Raw genomic sequence first — 12360 nt, 5'->3', positions numbered from 1 at the left:
TCCAGGAGCAGGGGTCCCACTCACCCCCATCCCACCTCATCCCGGAGCAGGAGTCCCGCTCCCCCCACCCTGCCTTGCTCAGGAGCAGGGATGCCATTCACCCCACGTTCCTCGCACAGAGCCCCTGGCCCTGCAGCTCTCCCCTCCAGAGGGATTTCCCCATTCCTGGAGGCTGCAGGGCGTTGTTGCCGTGTCACACCCTGCAGAAAAGGGCCATTTAAACCCGTCCCCTTCCAACCCGCCCGAGCCTTGGGGCGCCGGGAGCAGCATTGCCAGGGAGTGGAGCAGGGTGATGGGGAGGAGGAAGTTCCGTCTTCCTGCAAAGCTTCAGTTCCCTCTGGAGCCTCCTGGATCCGCCAGCAGCTGCTGCTTCCCTTGGGAGGCAGAGCTGGTCCCACAGGTGGGCTCACCGAGAGGGGCTCCTCCACCTTCTCCCCACTGATGTGTCGCCTCGCCCGCTGCCACTGACCTGCTGCTCTGTAGAAAGTCAGCTTTTCTCCAGCCATTTGCCGTTATTTGTGGCTGCTGAGGAGAGTAATTTCCCATTTCCTCCGGAGCCTGTTCTGTGTGAGCTTGCAGTGTGCTCACGGTGTCCTGTCTCCTCAGGCAGAGCAGCTGAGCTGAGCTGTGATGTTTAGATACACAAATTACATTCTAATTTGTGTAGATGAGTGTTGGATTTCCCATGGTAATGATTAACAGCTCAGAGATGTGTTTGAGGAAGCGTTGGGATAATGGAGTGTGTGCTCGGTGTCAGCGGAGGGGGTGGAGGCCTTTTTGGGAGAGAAGAGGGAGAAAGTGAGCAAAGCTCATTTGATCAGTGCTGGTTTTAGCTGCCACTTAACAAAGGTCGTTGGACCCTTGGGTAAACTTGCAGGGAATGTGCTGCCGTTCTCAGCTTTGTCTCACAGCGTGTGACAGACGTGTCAGCCCCTTGGCTGTGTGTGTTGGGTATTGCACACACGTACACACGCTGGTGCTTTCCCTTCTGATCCTCATAGCAGGAGAAGGGAATGCAAATGATGCTGAAACGGATGTGAGTGGAAAAAGCATCATCCTAGGAAGTACAACCTTGGCCCAGCAAGGCAATTAGGCACATCCCTCAGTCTGTGCTGCTGAGCCCTACCTACTCCAGTGAAATGTGATGTGTCACTGATCTGACAAACTCTTCCTTAGATTCTCTGCAGGAATCTGGAAGCATCCAAGTGGGTCTTTGTGGGATCAGCCACCTTAGGCAGCCACCCATGCACACCTCAAAATCATCCCCATATCCCATAGACATTTCCCTATTCCTAGAGGATTTCCTGGTGCTTTGTCAGGCTGGTTGACATTGCAAGTGAGAAATTAAGAGAGGAAAATGCCTAGGAAAAATCACTGGAATCCATTTATTTATTCTCTTTATACAACAGTCCCTCATTGCCCTGAACGATGTGTTTACATACAGTGACTGCAGCATTGTCCGGTGACATCAGACCACGGGGTGACTATGCCACTGCCACATTTTTCAGCCAGGCTGGCAAGAGGGAAGGCTCAGGCTTTCCCTGAAACTAAAGCAGGAGGAGAAAGTCCTTGCTGTGTTCTAAAAATGGGCTTATGGGTCATTAAAAATATTAATGCTATTTTGATACGGATCAAACTTTGTCCTAGTTCCTCAGGCCTGGAAACAAGCAGCTGCTGAGTGTAACCCTCCTTTGTTTCACAGAAATAATTGGCTATTTTAAAGCTCGCAGAGCAAATTAGGGTGAGTGGGAGTGTGGCACCCAGAAGGAATTGCCCCTGGTCAAAGCTGGGTTGCTGTCACATCCCTGGGAGCTCGTGGAGGGGTGTTTAATGCATCCAGAGTAGGAATTAGCCTTGGGCTAAAGGTCAGCATCAGGCTATGCCTCATTTAAGGCTCTTCTGCATAGACATCACAACTGCTGCCAGTTGAATGGTTGAGGCAGCTGCAGATGAAAAAAAAAAAAGACAAATAATTTCTTGCTAAGAGTAAGGAAAACTGCATTTCCCAAAATCAGGATTGTTAGTTCAAATCCTGCTTGGCATGGTGAAGTCCAGGAAAGGTTTGTAGTAATTACACTGATTTTTTTTCTGAGATTCTTTGTGCTTGGCAGTTTCAGGTGCTCCCTCTGATCCAGTAAAGCCATGAGAGATCTCTGCACCCAGTCACTCCTTTAAACAGCACAGACTGGAGCAAATGGTGTGAAATCTCATGTTTCCCATGTTGCAATCAGAATGACCCACACATCCAGAATTCAGCTTTCAAACCATAAAAGGGATTACAGAGGTTATGGATACTTCTGGGTGAGGGTTTTCAAGCTGGACAGCGGATTTATCAGAGCCAGGAAGGGCCAAGGAACTGTTTCGAGGAGAAAGGACACCCCTCTAGCACAGGCCAGACCACCATCATCACTGCCACACTCTTAGCCTGCACAGCAGTGGGTTAAACTGGGAAGAAAAGGGTGATTTTGGTAGGTTGTTTTTATTCCAACTGTTAGTGTTAACATCCTTTCTGTTTGTTATTTGATTTCTGACCTTTTATGGTGGATTTTCAGATTCCACTTCCTGGCATTTCTTTGTGAGTTTGAATGGTGGGAACCTGACAAGTGAAAGCTGAGATGTTTCAGACAGAATGGCCTTTACGCAAAAAGCCAGAGAGATTCACAATCAAATGACTGGCTTGAAAATGAGAGAAGAAAATGAAGTGTTGGGACTTGAAAAAAGAGACAGGACAACATTGCAAGATAAATATGGTAATAGAATCATGGAATGGTGTGTGTTGGTAGGACTTTAAAGCCCATCCAATTCCAGCCCCTGCCATGGGCAGGGACACCTTCCCCTAGCCCAGGTTGCTCCAAGCCCCATCCAACCTGGCCTGGAACACTCCCAGGGATGGAGCAGCCACAGCTGCTCTGGGCAAGCTGTGCCAGTGCCTCAGCACCCTCACAGGGAAGAATTCTTTTCCAATATCCCATCTATCCTGCCCTCTGGCAGTGTGAAGCCTTTCCCCTTTGTCCTGTCACTCCATCTCTTGTCCAAAGTTCCTCTCCCATGATTATTGTGCAGACAGAAGCATTGTACAGGGAATTGGATTAGCATGGTTGGATCCATCACAAGACAAGCAGGAGCAAGAGCATCCTGCCTTTGCCTTTGGGGAAAGGCATCAGGGTGCCCTGACCCTGGCTCACAGCAGTGACACGGTACCCTCATGTTGTGTCCATGTCTTGGGGGGCTCTGCCCTTGGCTGCCTGATGAATGGAGGTGGGAAACAGCATGTGGAGTTGATTGTGTCTTGCTGCATTTTCCTTGCTAAGCCCATGGGTGATAAACAGCACATGTAGATGTTGTTTAGGGCCTAGGTGATGTTCAGTGGCAGCAGGTTGTATATTAACACTCTCCACCACTGACTGGAACCTTCTCCAGTGGGTGAGGGAGTCAGAGGCAGGTGTTGTCATGGTCTAGGAAGCACAAGGTGTTCATGGATCATTTATGAAAGTCACTTCAGTCTAGAGTGACCCCAGCTGCTCTTTTCCTGCCAGAAATGCTCCCAGTTGCCATCAGTTGAAGGAAGGTGAAGTGTTATGGTAGGAAGGTAACTGAACACAGGTTTCCCAGATGGGGTGGAGGCTCCAGAGAAGGGGCTGAACTCTGCCAAGCCCATAAAGTGTATTTCAAACACTGTATACACAGACATTTCCTCCAGAGTGTAGTTATCTTTCATGGTATATCCTAAAATTCTGTGGCACATTTACCAAGCTTTATTTTCAGGCAATTTTAACAACAAAAGGGTAAAAATACTGTCAGAAACACCTAAATCCAATACTGGTGGTGTTTGGAGGCTGTAGGTGACAAACAGAGTGGATGAAGGACCATGCAGAAAGTATGTGCTGTGGGTGAAGTGAAAGTTTTAGAGATGTATCTCTGGGAGTGTTACAGCCCAGGCTGGATGGGACTTGGAGCAGCCTGGGCTAGTGGAAGGTGTCCCTGCCCAGGGCAAGGAGTTGGAACGAGAAGAGCTTTAAGGTCCTTCCAATCCAAACCATTCCATGATTCTATGGAATCTAGTCTGGCTAGATTTAAGTATGGGGAAATGTGGAGGCCCAGGATTTGCACCTGCCATAGATATTGGCCTTTTAGTAGTGCTCTTGCAACAGTCTCTTGATGAACACAGGTGGGAATAAGGTGCCTTCTGAGAGTTGCCCACCTTGCCTCTGTCTCAGTCAGTCCTGGCACATGAACTCTCACGGACATAGCCACGTAACTGTCTAACACGACCTCAGACTTCCTGCAAAACTTGTAGAAAAGCCTCTGATTTGCTTCATTCCCAAGGCAGCTGTGTGTCTGTGTCTCTGAAGTGTGCCAATAAGGAGCTCAGTCTGGCAATTTCACAGCAATAGGCATTGCTTTTGCTTCAGAGCCAGCTAAGCCCTGGAGCTTCATCTAAGTGGTATTAGGTGTCATCATTATAAAGCTTCGCATTGGACTTTGGCATTTGAGATGTTGTACCAGACAGGTTTGGTGGCCAGTAATCATCCAAGCTCTTGTTTCTGTCAGCAGTCCCAAACCACTGGTGTTACCAGAATCATTCACCTCCTTGTTTCCTCTGCCAAAGGAAGAAGGGGCTGAGCTGGGCATGCTGGAGCTGAAGCTGTGGTGCTGCCAGCTGGATGACTCAGGGCTGGCAGGAAGAAAGAGCACTCTACATCTTACCACTGCTCCAAAAAAAGCAAAGGATGAGTACCAAGCCCGGCAGCAGCAGCCACCCCACTCAGCTCCCTGCTCCAAGCATCCTGGGGTCCAGAGGAGTGGGAGCATGTGAGAGTGTGGATTGGACCGTGCAGAGGTGTTAACACCACTGTGCAGCTGAGGTGTAAGAGTTCACCCTGACTTTGGAGAGGACAGTTAATGGACACTCCTAAGTGTGGCCTTTTACCTGCCATTGTTGAAGGACATGCCTCATTTTTTCTTCACCTGTTGCTAATTGATGCCCTGCAACTCCCTGGGTGGAGATCTTCATCATGAGCTCTGTCATTTACTCATTATTTTCACAGGCTCATTGCAGAGCTGTGATTACATCTGTACTTCCAGTTTGGACAGGTGCAAGTGATTTCCAAATAGGGCACAGAAAGGTCTGGCTCTGCCTTCCCAGTCCCTGCTGCATTTCCCAGTCCACCAGAGGTAAGGGGAGAGTGTAGCAAGACTGGGCCTTGACAGAGGTACACATGGCACTTCAGGGGGGCTCAATGGCTCTGATTAGTGGGTGCTACTAATGGGCAGCACCTGGTGCTTCCCCTGCTTGGATGTGAGGTCCTCTGACTCCCTAGGATGTCGCAAATCCCAGAAGAGGTGCCCTGGATGCAGGAGGTGCATGGAGAGAGACTATTTACAAGAGGTCATAGTGCCAGGACAAGAGGGAATGGCCTCTCACTGACAGAGGGCCAGGTTAGGCTGGGCATTAGGAGAAAATCCTTGGCTGTGAGGGTGCTGAGGCACTGGCACAGGTTGGACAGGGAAGCTGTGGCTGCTCCATCCCTGGGAGTGTTCCAGGTCAGGTTGGATGGGGCTTGGAGCAACCTGGGCTAGTGGAAGGTGCCCCTGCCCATGGCAGGGGATGGAACTAGGTGAGCTTTAAGGACCTCTCCAACCAAGGCCATCCCATAATTCTGTGACATAGAAAGGGGTGGAGAATGTATGTGATTAAACCTAGTTTGGGAAGATTTCTGACCTGCTGGGTAGGAATCCTTGGAGAGCACAGTGCAGATGAGACATTGCCCACCCAGGCATGATTCCCAGCTCCAGCCTCTCAGAGACACTGTCTCACAGGAGCACCTCAGTCTAGACACCTTATGGCAACCCTGTGCTGAGGGAATTTGCCAACTCATAGCTGTCCAGGCCAGGCTCAGTGCTTTGGGATGCAGCTGTGCCTTGTGTGCATCTTTTGTGCAGATTCCCTCCTGATCCTTTGTGCAGGATTGATACAGGTTGTTGCTGGACAACATCCCCTCTGCCCTGGCTGCATATACATTGCTTCCATGCTTTATTTCTCATTTTCCCCTCATTAGCCGATCAGATGCAGAGCTCTGTGCCAGCCTGTCTCGGAGAGGAGGAGAGGATGCCTGGTGCATGCATGCTCAGAGTGCTGTTGCCTCTCCCATCTCCTCAGAGCCCTGCTGTTCACTGGCTGGCGTGTGGCAGAGGTAGTTGAGCATGAATAGAGTGAGCAGAAGTCCTGTCACAGCAGCAGCCACGCAGACTGTGATCAGTGCAAGGAAGACAGCAGCTCGCAAATAGATGTCTGTCTCTGCCAGAGCTGTTGTGGAGGGCAGATAAGCTTTCTGGAAGCTGAAGCTCTCTGGAGAATGTGCTGAGGGCTGGAGACTGACTAGCAGGTCTGTTCAGCTCTTGGCTCATGGTGGTGTTGGTGGCACTGTGATACGTTCGTGGTGTAAACAGCTGGGGTGAAGGCAGCCTGAGAAAGGACCCACAACTAATCAGCTAATCCCTGGAGAGCTACTGATAAGCAGCCTGACACAGTTGATACAGGGATACTCTGTTCCAAGGAAACAACAAGTTAAAGATTCCCATCAAAACCGTTTTCTCTGCTTGGTAGTTTCTGTTTATCCATGCAGCAACTTGGTTTAAATACCCTCAGAATGGCAGCACTGCATGACTTCAGTGTGACATCTGAGCTGGGGTTGTTCAGCCTGGCAAGCTCTGGGCAGACCTCACCGTGTCCTTCCAGTATGTAAAGAGGCTTATTAAAAAGAGGGAGAGTGACTTTTTTACATGGGCAGAGACTGGTAGGACAAGCGGGAATGGTTTTAAACTAAAAGAGAGGTTAGATTAGATATTGGAAAGAAATCCTTCCCTGTGAGGGTGGTGAGGCACTGGCACAGGTTGGACAGAGAAGCTGTGGCTGCTCCATCCCTGGGAGTGTTCCAGGTCAGGTTGGATGGGGCTTGGAGCAGCCTGGGCTAGTGGAAGGTGTCCCTGCCCATGGCAGGGGGTGGGACTGGGTGAGCTTTAAGGTTCAACCAAAACCATTCTGGGATTTTCTGATTTTAGAGGGGAATTGGAGCCCAGACTGCAGCTCCTGCTCTCCAGAGGCAGTGCTCAGATAGGTGAGGCTCCTGGGATCCAAGAGAACATGGGAGCAGGGCTGGCAAATGGGCTTTCTCAGGCTCTGTGTTTGCATAGATGATGGGTCATGGCTGCATTTCATTCCCTGGAATGAAATGTGTTTATTGTCTGGCTCGTTTAAGGACAAAGCTGATTTATTAGTGGGGCTCTGGGAAGCAGTCAGCATTTCTGTGACCTGTTCTTCCATAGCTAAAGAAGAACAGGCTTCAGCAAGCACTCACCAAAGGTACATTGCATAATTAGTGGCATGCAATTTACCTAATTTATTCTTCCCTGTGAGCTTAAATACATTAGGCATGTCTGCCAGTGTGCACACAGGCACAATGTGAAATATGCTGGTTTAATTGAATTAGTTTTAACCCAAAGTAAGTCCTGGAGCAGTTGAGGAATGAATACTTGTGGGTTTTTATGCTGTCTGGCAGCCCAGTAAGTGCTGATGCAAATTCTGATCTCCTTCCCCTTTCCACTTTGAGTCGCCATATGGAGAAGAGATGTGGCTTCCACCCTGCTTCAGAGTCATGGAAATGAGCTGTTATGAAATAGGGAAAAGGAACTGTATCCTGACAATTTCTGAATGAGCAGCTGGAGAATTGACGTAACTGCAAGGCGCCGGGAGAGAGCCGAGCAGGGAGGAGTCACGTTCGAAAATGAGTGAAAACAAGAGTGTTGGGGAGAGCTGAGGTCTCCTTCCTTTCCTTTTTTGGCTAGATCGTGTTTTGCCATTGCCAGGTACAACTTCCTTGCAAAGCAAATAACTAATTTATGGCCAGAAAGACCAGTTAAAAGAATTGATTTCCAGTAATGTGCAGCCATGGTAAAAAATAATCCCTGGCTCTCCAGTGGGGCAGATAATCTAATGAACAGAACATGGAAGTTTCGTCACAGGGAAATAAATGTTAGAGGCAGTTTTGTCTGCAGATAGGATACATGAAAGGAGCAGAGATAGGGGTGACATTAGTTCAGAGTTCTGCTTAATATAATCTGTTTTCTCTTCATGTGTGTAATGAACTGGGAAATAAATATATCCTGCTCATAATAATTTGTGTTTTGCCTCTGTGTGGTGCAAACAGCCTGATTTTCCTGGTGTTCAGGTGATGGAAGTAGGGATGGCCCCTATGGCTGCTTTGGACTATTACCTGTGTCTGGAGAAATTCTCCCAAAATCTGCTTTAAAAATTATTCTCCTTCAGATTCTGATGTTTTGAAGGGACAACACAATCTCTTTTTCTCTGTCTTGTTGTTGCTCTTTCCAACAGCTGAACTAGAGGGAGAGGAAGACCTGGGAGATCCAGGCACCAGGAGAGGGAATCTGGTGCCAATTTTCTCTCTGGTAGCAGGATGGCAGGGATTGTCCTCATTCTCTTGTCATGGTGCTCAGATCCTTGGCCAGGACTGGCAGGTCCATTCAGCTGTCTGAGCCAGTGGCATCTGTACTGCCTTTCCTTGTGCTTGAATTCTCCGAATAGAAGTATTTGAACCCACTGCTAGTGGAGGATGAATAAAACATAAATCATAGAATCATGGAATGGTTTGGGTTGGAAGGACCTTAAACCTCATTTTAGTTCACCCCTGCCATGGGCAGGGACACCTTCCACCAGCCCAGGTTGCTCCAAGCCCCATCCAACCTGGCCTGGAACACTCCCAGGGATGGAGCAGCCACAGCTTCTCTGGGCAACCTGTGCCAGTGTCTCACCACCCTCAAAGTCAACACTTTCTTCCCAATATCCCATCTATCCCTGCCCTCTGGCAGTGGGAAGCCATTCCCTGTGTCCTGTCCCTCCATCCCTTGTCCCAAGTCCCTTTCCAGTTCTCTTGGAGCTCCTTTAGGCAGTGGAAGGGTCCCTAATGTCTCCCTGGAGCCTTGTCTGCCTCAGGCTGAACACCCCCAGCTCTCAGCCTGGCTCCAGAGCAGAGCTGCTCCAGCCAAAGTGCTGGTCCCCCTGCCCTTTGTCCATGTGTCTTGAGTTGGGACTTGTTTGGCACAGCTATTTCACCCAATGGCTTAATTAGAGTCAGAAATATTTAAGTTTAATTTGATTTACAAATTTTTTCCTGCCTCCACCATGAGTCACATCCTGTCCAAGGATTTCTCCGCTGTCCTTTCTGTGCAGTTGTAAAAAGGGAAAACAATTGGACTTGGATAGCTGAGCAGGACATTGGGAAACACTGTGGGAGAGGAGGTATTTCCTATCATAGACTTTATATGGTGCTTGTGGCATGGCAGTGCTTAAAAAGAGCACACGAGTCTGTGGCCCTTTGGCATCTGTCCATGCTTACCTCTTGGGAATTCCTTGGTGCTGGAAATGGTGTTTGGTGTGTGCCCAGTCTCAGAGACCTTAATGTGTCAAGTTATTTGGTGCTATGTGCCTGGTTTGAAATGGGAAGGAGTTTTGTTCCTGGAGGCCCCCAAGGAGTGACACAGGGGAGGGGCTGCTGTTTGAAGGGGTTTCAGTGCTGCAGCCTGGTGGAGAATCTCACTTTTCAGAGCATTTGGGACTTTTGTTTTCCTGAAAAACCTCCAAGCATTGGGAAGAAAAGATCTTTGTCTCTTAACTGTGAGCAAAGAAAGCTCATAGTATATGTCCAAGAGCCACCAGACATTCCCTAGCAACCAGGCTTAATGATCCCAGTACTTCCTTGTGGGATCTTAGGAAATCAGAACCTCTTACAAAAGCACTGCTGTTATTTCAAATATGAAGTTGCTGCTGGAGGCTTCTTTATAGAGAGGCCCAGAATGGGCAAACCCTTATTCCTCCTGGTATTTATAGCTTGTCTTTTAGCATGTGCACACACAGTCCTTGTGCTTTGAAACAGCTGAGAACTGGGTCCCCGAGGTCAGGAGCTGAAACAGAGACTGAGGAGGTTTAACTTGAGGCAAAACTCAGGAAAGTTACAGCCTGAGCCAGTTAACTGGGAAGTTTTTGTAGGAATGGGGGGGGGGAACATTCCATCACATGCTCCTTTCCCTGCTGGCAAGGAGGTTTCACAGGGCTGTAGGTGAGCTGACTGGCATGATTAATCACCTTTGGCATCTCTTTCCTGTGCTGGAAAGTTTGGAGAAAAGGAAAGGAAAATTACTGGAGCTGGTCTGCTCCTTGCAAACCTCCGAATCATAGAATCATTGAGGTTGGAAAACATTCGTGGAGTCCAAGATCATTGAGTCCAACCTGTGACTGATCACCACCTTGGCAACTAGTCCAGGGCACTCAGTGCCACATCCAGTCATTCCTTGAACACCTCCAGGGATGGTGACTCCACTGCCTCCCTGGGCAGCCCATTCCAATGTTTAACCACCCTTTTCGTGAAGAAATTCTTCCTGATGTCCAAACTGAACCTCCCTTGGCATAGCTTGAGTCTATGTCCTCTCACCCTGACACTGACCTCGGGGCTGCAGTGTCCACAGATGGCAGGTCTTAAACACATGCAGCTCCCAAATTGCAGCAGGTGCACAGCCCAAGCATGCCATCAGGCCACTGAAAGCTGTCATCTTCCCAGCTGCCTTGGCCTGGAGGATCACGTGGTGACATGTCTGTGTCTGGGACGGTGCCACTGCTGAGTGTGGAGGCAGTGACCAGTGCTGGTACTTGTGTGTCCCCTCCTAAGGCTCCCACTGCAGCACTGTGATTGGCATGGTACCATAGTATGTTGTAGGGTTGGGATGGACCTTAGAGATGATCCCAGTGCCAACCCCCTGCCCTGAGCAGGGACACCTCCCACCAGAGCAGGTTGCTCAAGGCTCTTCCAACCTTGCTGTGAACATTGCCAGGGTTGGGGCAGCCACAGCCTCCCTGGGCAATCTGTGCCAGTGTCTCACTACCCTCACAAGGAAATCTCAATTTCAGTTTCTGTAGGGTTGGGATGGACCTTAGAGATGATCCCAGTGCCAACCCCCTGCCCTGAGCAGGGACACCTCCCACCAGAGCAGGTTGCTCAAGGCTCTTCCAACCTTGCTGTGAACATTGCCAGGGTTGGGGCAGCCACAGCCTCCCTGGGCAATCTGTGCCAGTGTCTCACTACCCTCACAAGGAAATCTCAATTTCAGTTTCTCTCCGTTACTCTTTGTCCTGTCACCTCCTAACCATGCCAACCCCCTGCCCTGAGCAGGGACACCTCCCACCAGAGCAGGTTGCTCAAGGCTCTTCCAACCTGGCTGTGAACATTGCCAGGGTTGGGGCAGCCACAGCCTCCCTGGGCAATCTGTGCCAGTGTCTCACTACCCTCACAAGGAAATCTCAATTTCAGTTTCTCTCCGTTACTCTTTGTCCTGTCACTGCAGCTCCTAACCAAGAGTCCCTCTGCAGCTTCCCTGGAGCCCCTTTAGCTCCTGGCAGGTTGCTCTGAGTTCTCCATACAACCTTCTCTTCTCCAGGCTGAACAGCCCCAACTCTCTCAGCCTGTCCTCATAGGGCAGGTTCTTCAATCCCCTTATCAGCTTCGTGGCCTCCTCTGGACTTGCTCCAACAGTTTCATGTCCTTCTGATGCTGGGGATGCCAGAGCTGTGTGCAGTTCTGTTGTCACCTCTCCCCTGTCCTGGGGAGGTGAGACCCTCCTGTGAGGCTGTATGATCCCTGCACAGCCTGGGCAGCACTCCTCTCTGTGCTGGGCAGCAGCTCCACGGGGAACTGTGCCATTTCCAAGTGCCTGTGCTTTGTGTGTGCTTTCCACTTGGGAGTGGAAAAGTGGCTTTTAGCACGATGGGCTTGTGTTTTCATGGCCTGGTTCCTGCTGGGAATGTCTCAGGGGATGCTGCTGCTGAGGCTGATGGCAGGAACAGTGGATTACACTTGGAGCATTACTGCAAGCTGCGGATGGAGCAGGGCTCTGTGTTGCTACAGAAACAGCAGTGGCACAGGATGCGTAAAGGCACCATCTTTGATAGAGATGTGAGGTCCTTGGGCACCTCAGCTGGAGTGCTGCATCCCTTGTTGACTTAGCCTTTGGGAAGGACCAGGTGGAAGGTGGCCAGGGGAGAGCAGATTCCCTAGACAAAACGGTAGGGATGATCAGAGGGCTTGGAGTTCTGTTCATTAGCAGAGAAAAGGCTAAGGGAGGTGTTATGTCATGTCAGTCTTTGTGTATGTAGGAAGTTGCTGCAGGGAACAAGAGAGTGATCTCTTCTTTGTGTCAGCTCTTGTAGGATAAAATCTAATGGGTGTGTTTTGTCAAGGGAGATTCCAGCAGGGAACACTCTGTCTGTGTGGAACACATGGCCAGATCGTCCCT

The sequence above is a fragment of the Acanthisitta chloris genome, unplaced genomic scaffold, assembly GCF_000695815.1.
Source record: "Acanthisitta chloris isolate BGI_N310 unplaced genomic scaffold, ASM69581v1 scaffold21574, whole genome shotgun sequence".
In the NCBI taxonomy this organism is placed as follows: Eukaryota; Metazoa; Chordata; class Aves; order Passeriformes; family Acanthisittidae; genus Acanthisitta; species Acanthisitta chloris.
The sequence above is the reverse complement of the archived record's forward strand: the minus strand, read 5'-3'. Positions refer to the sequence as shown.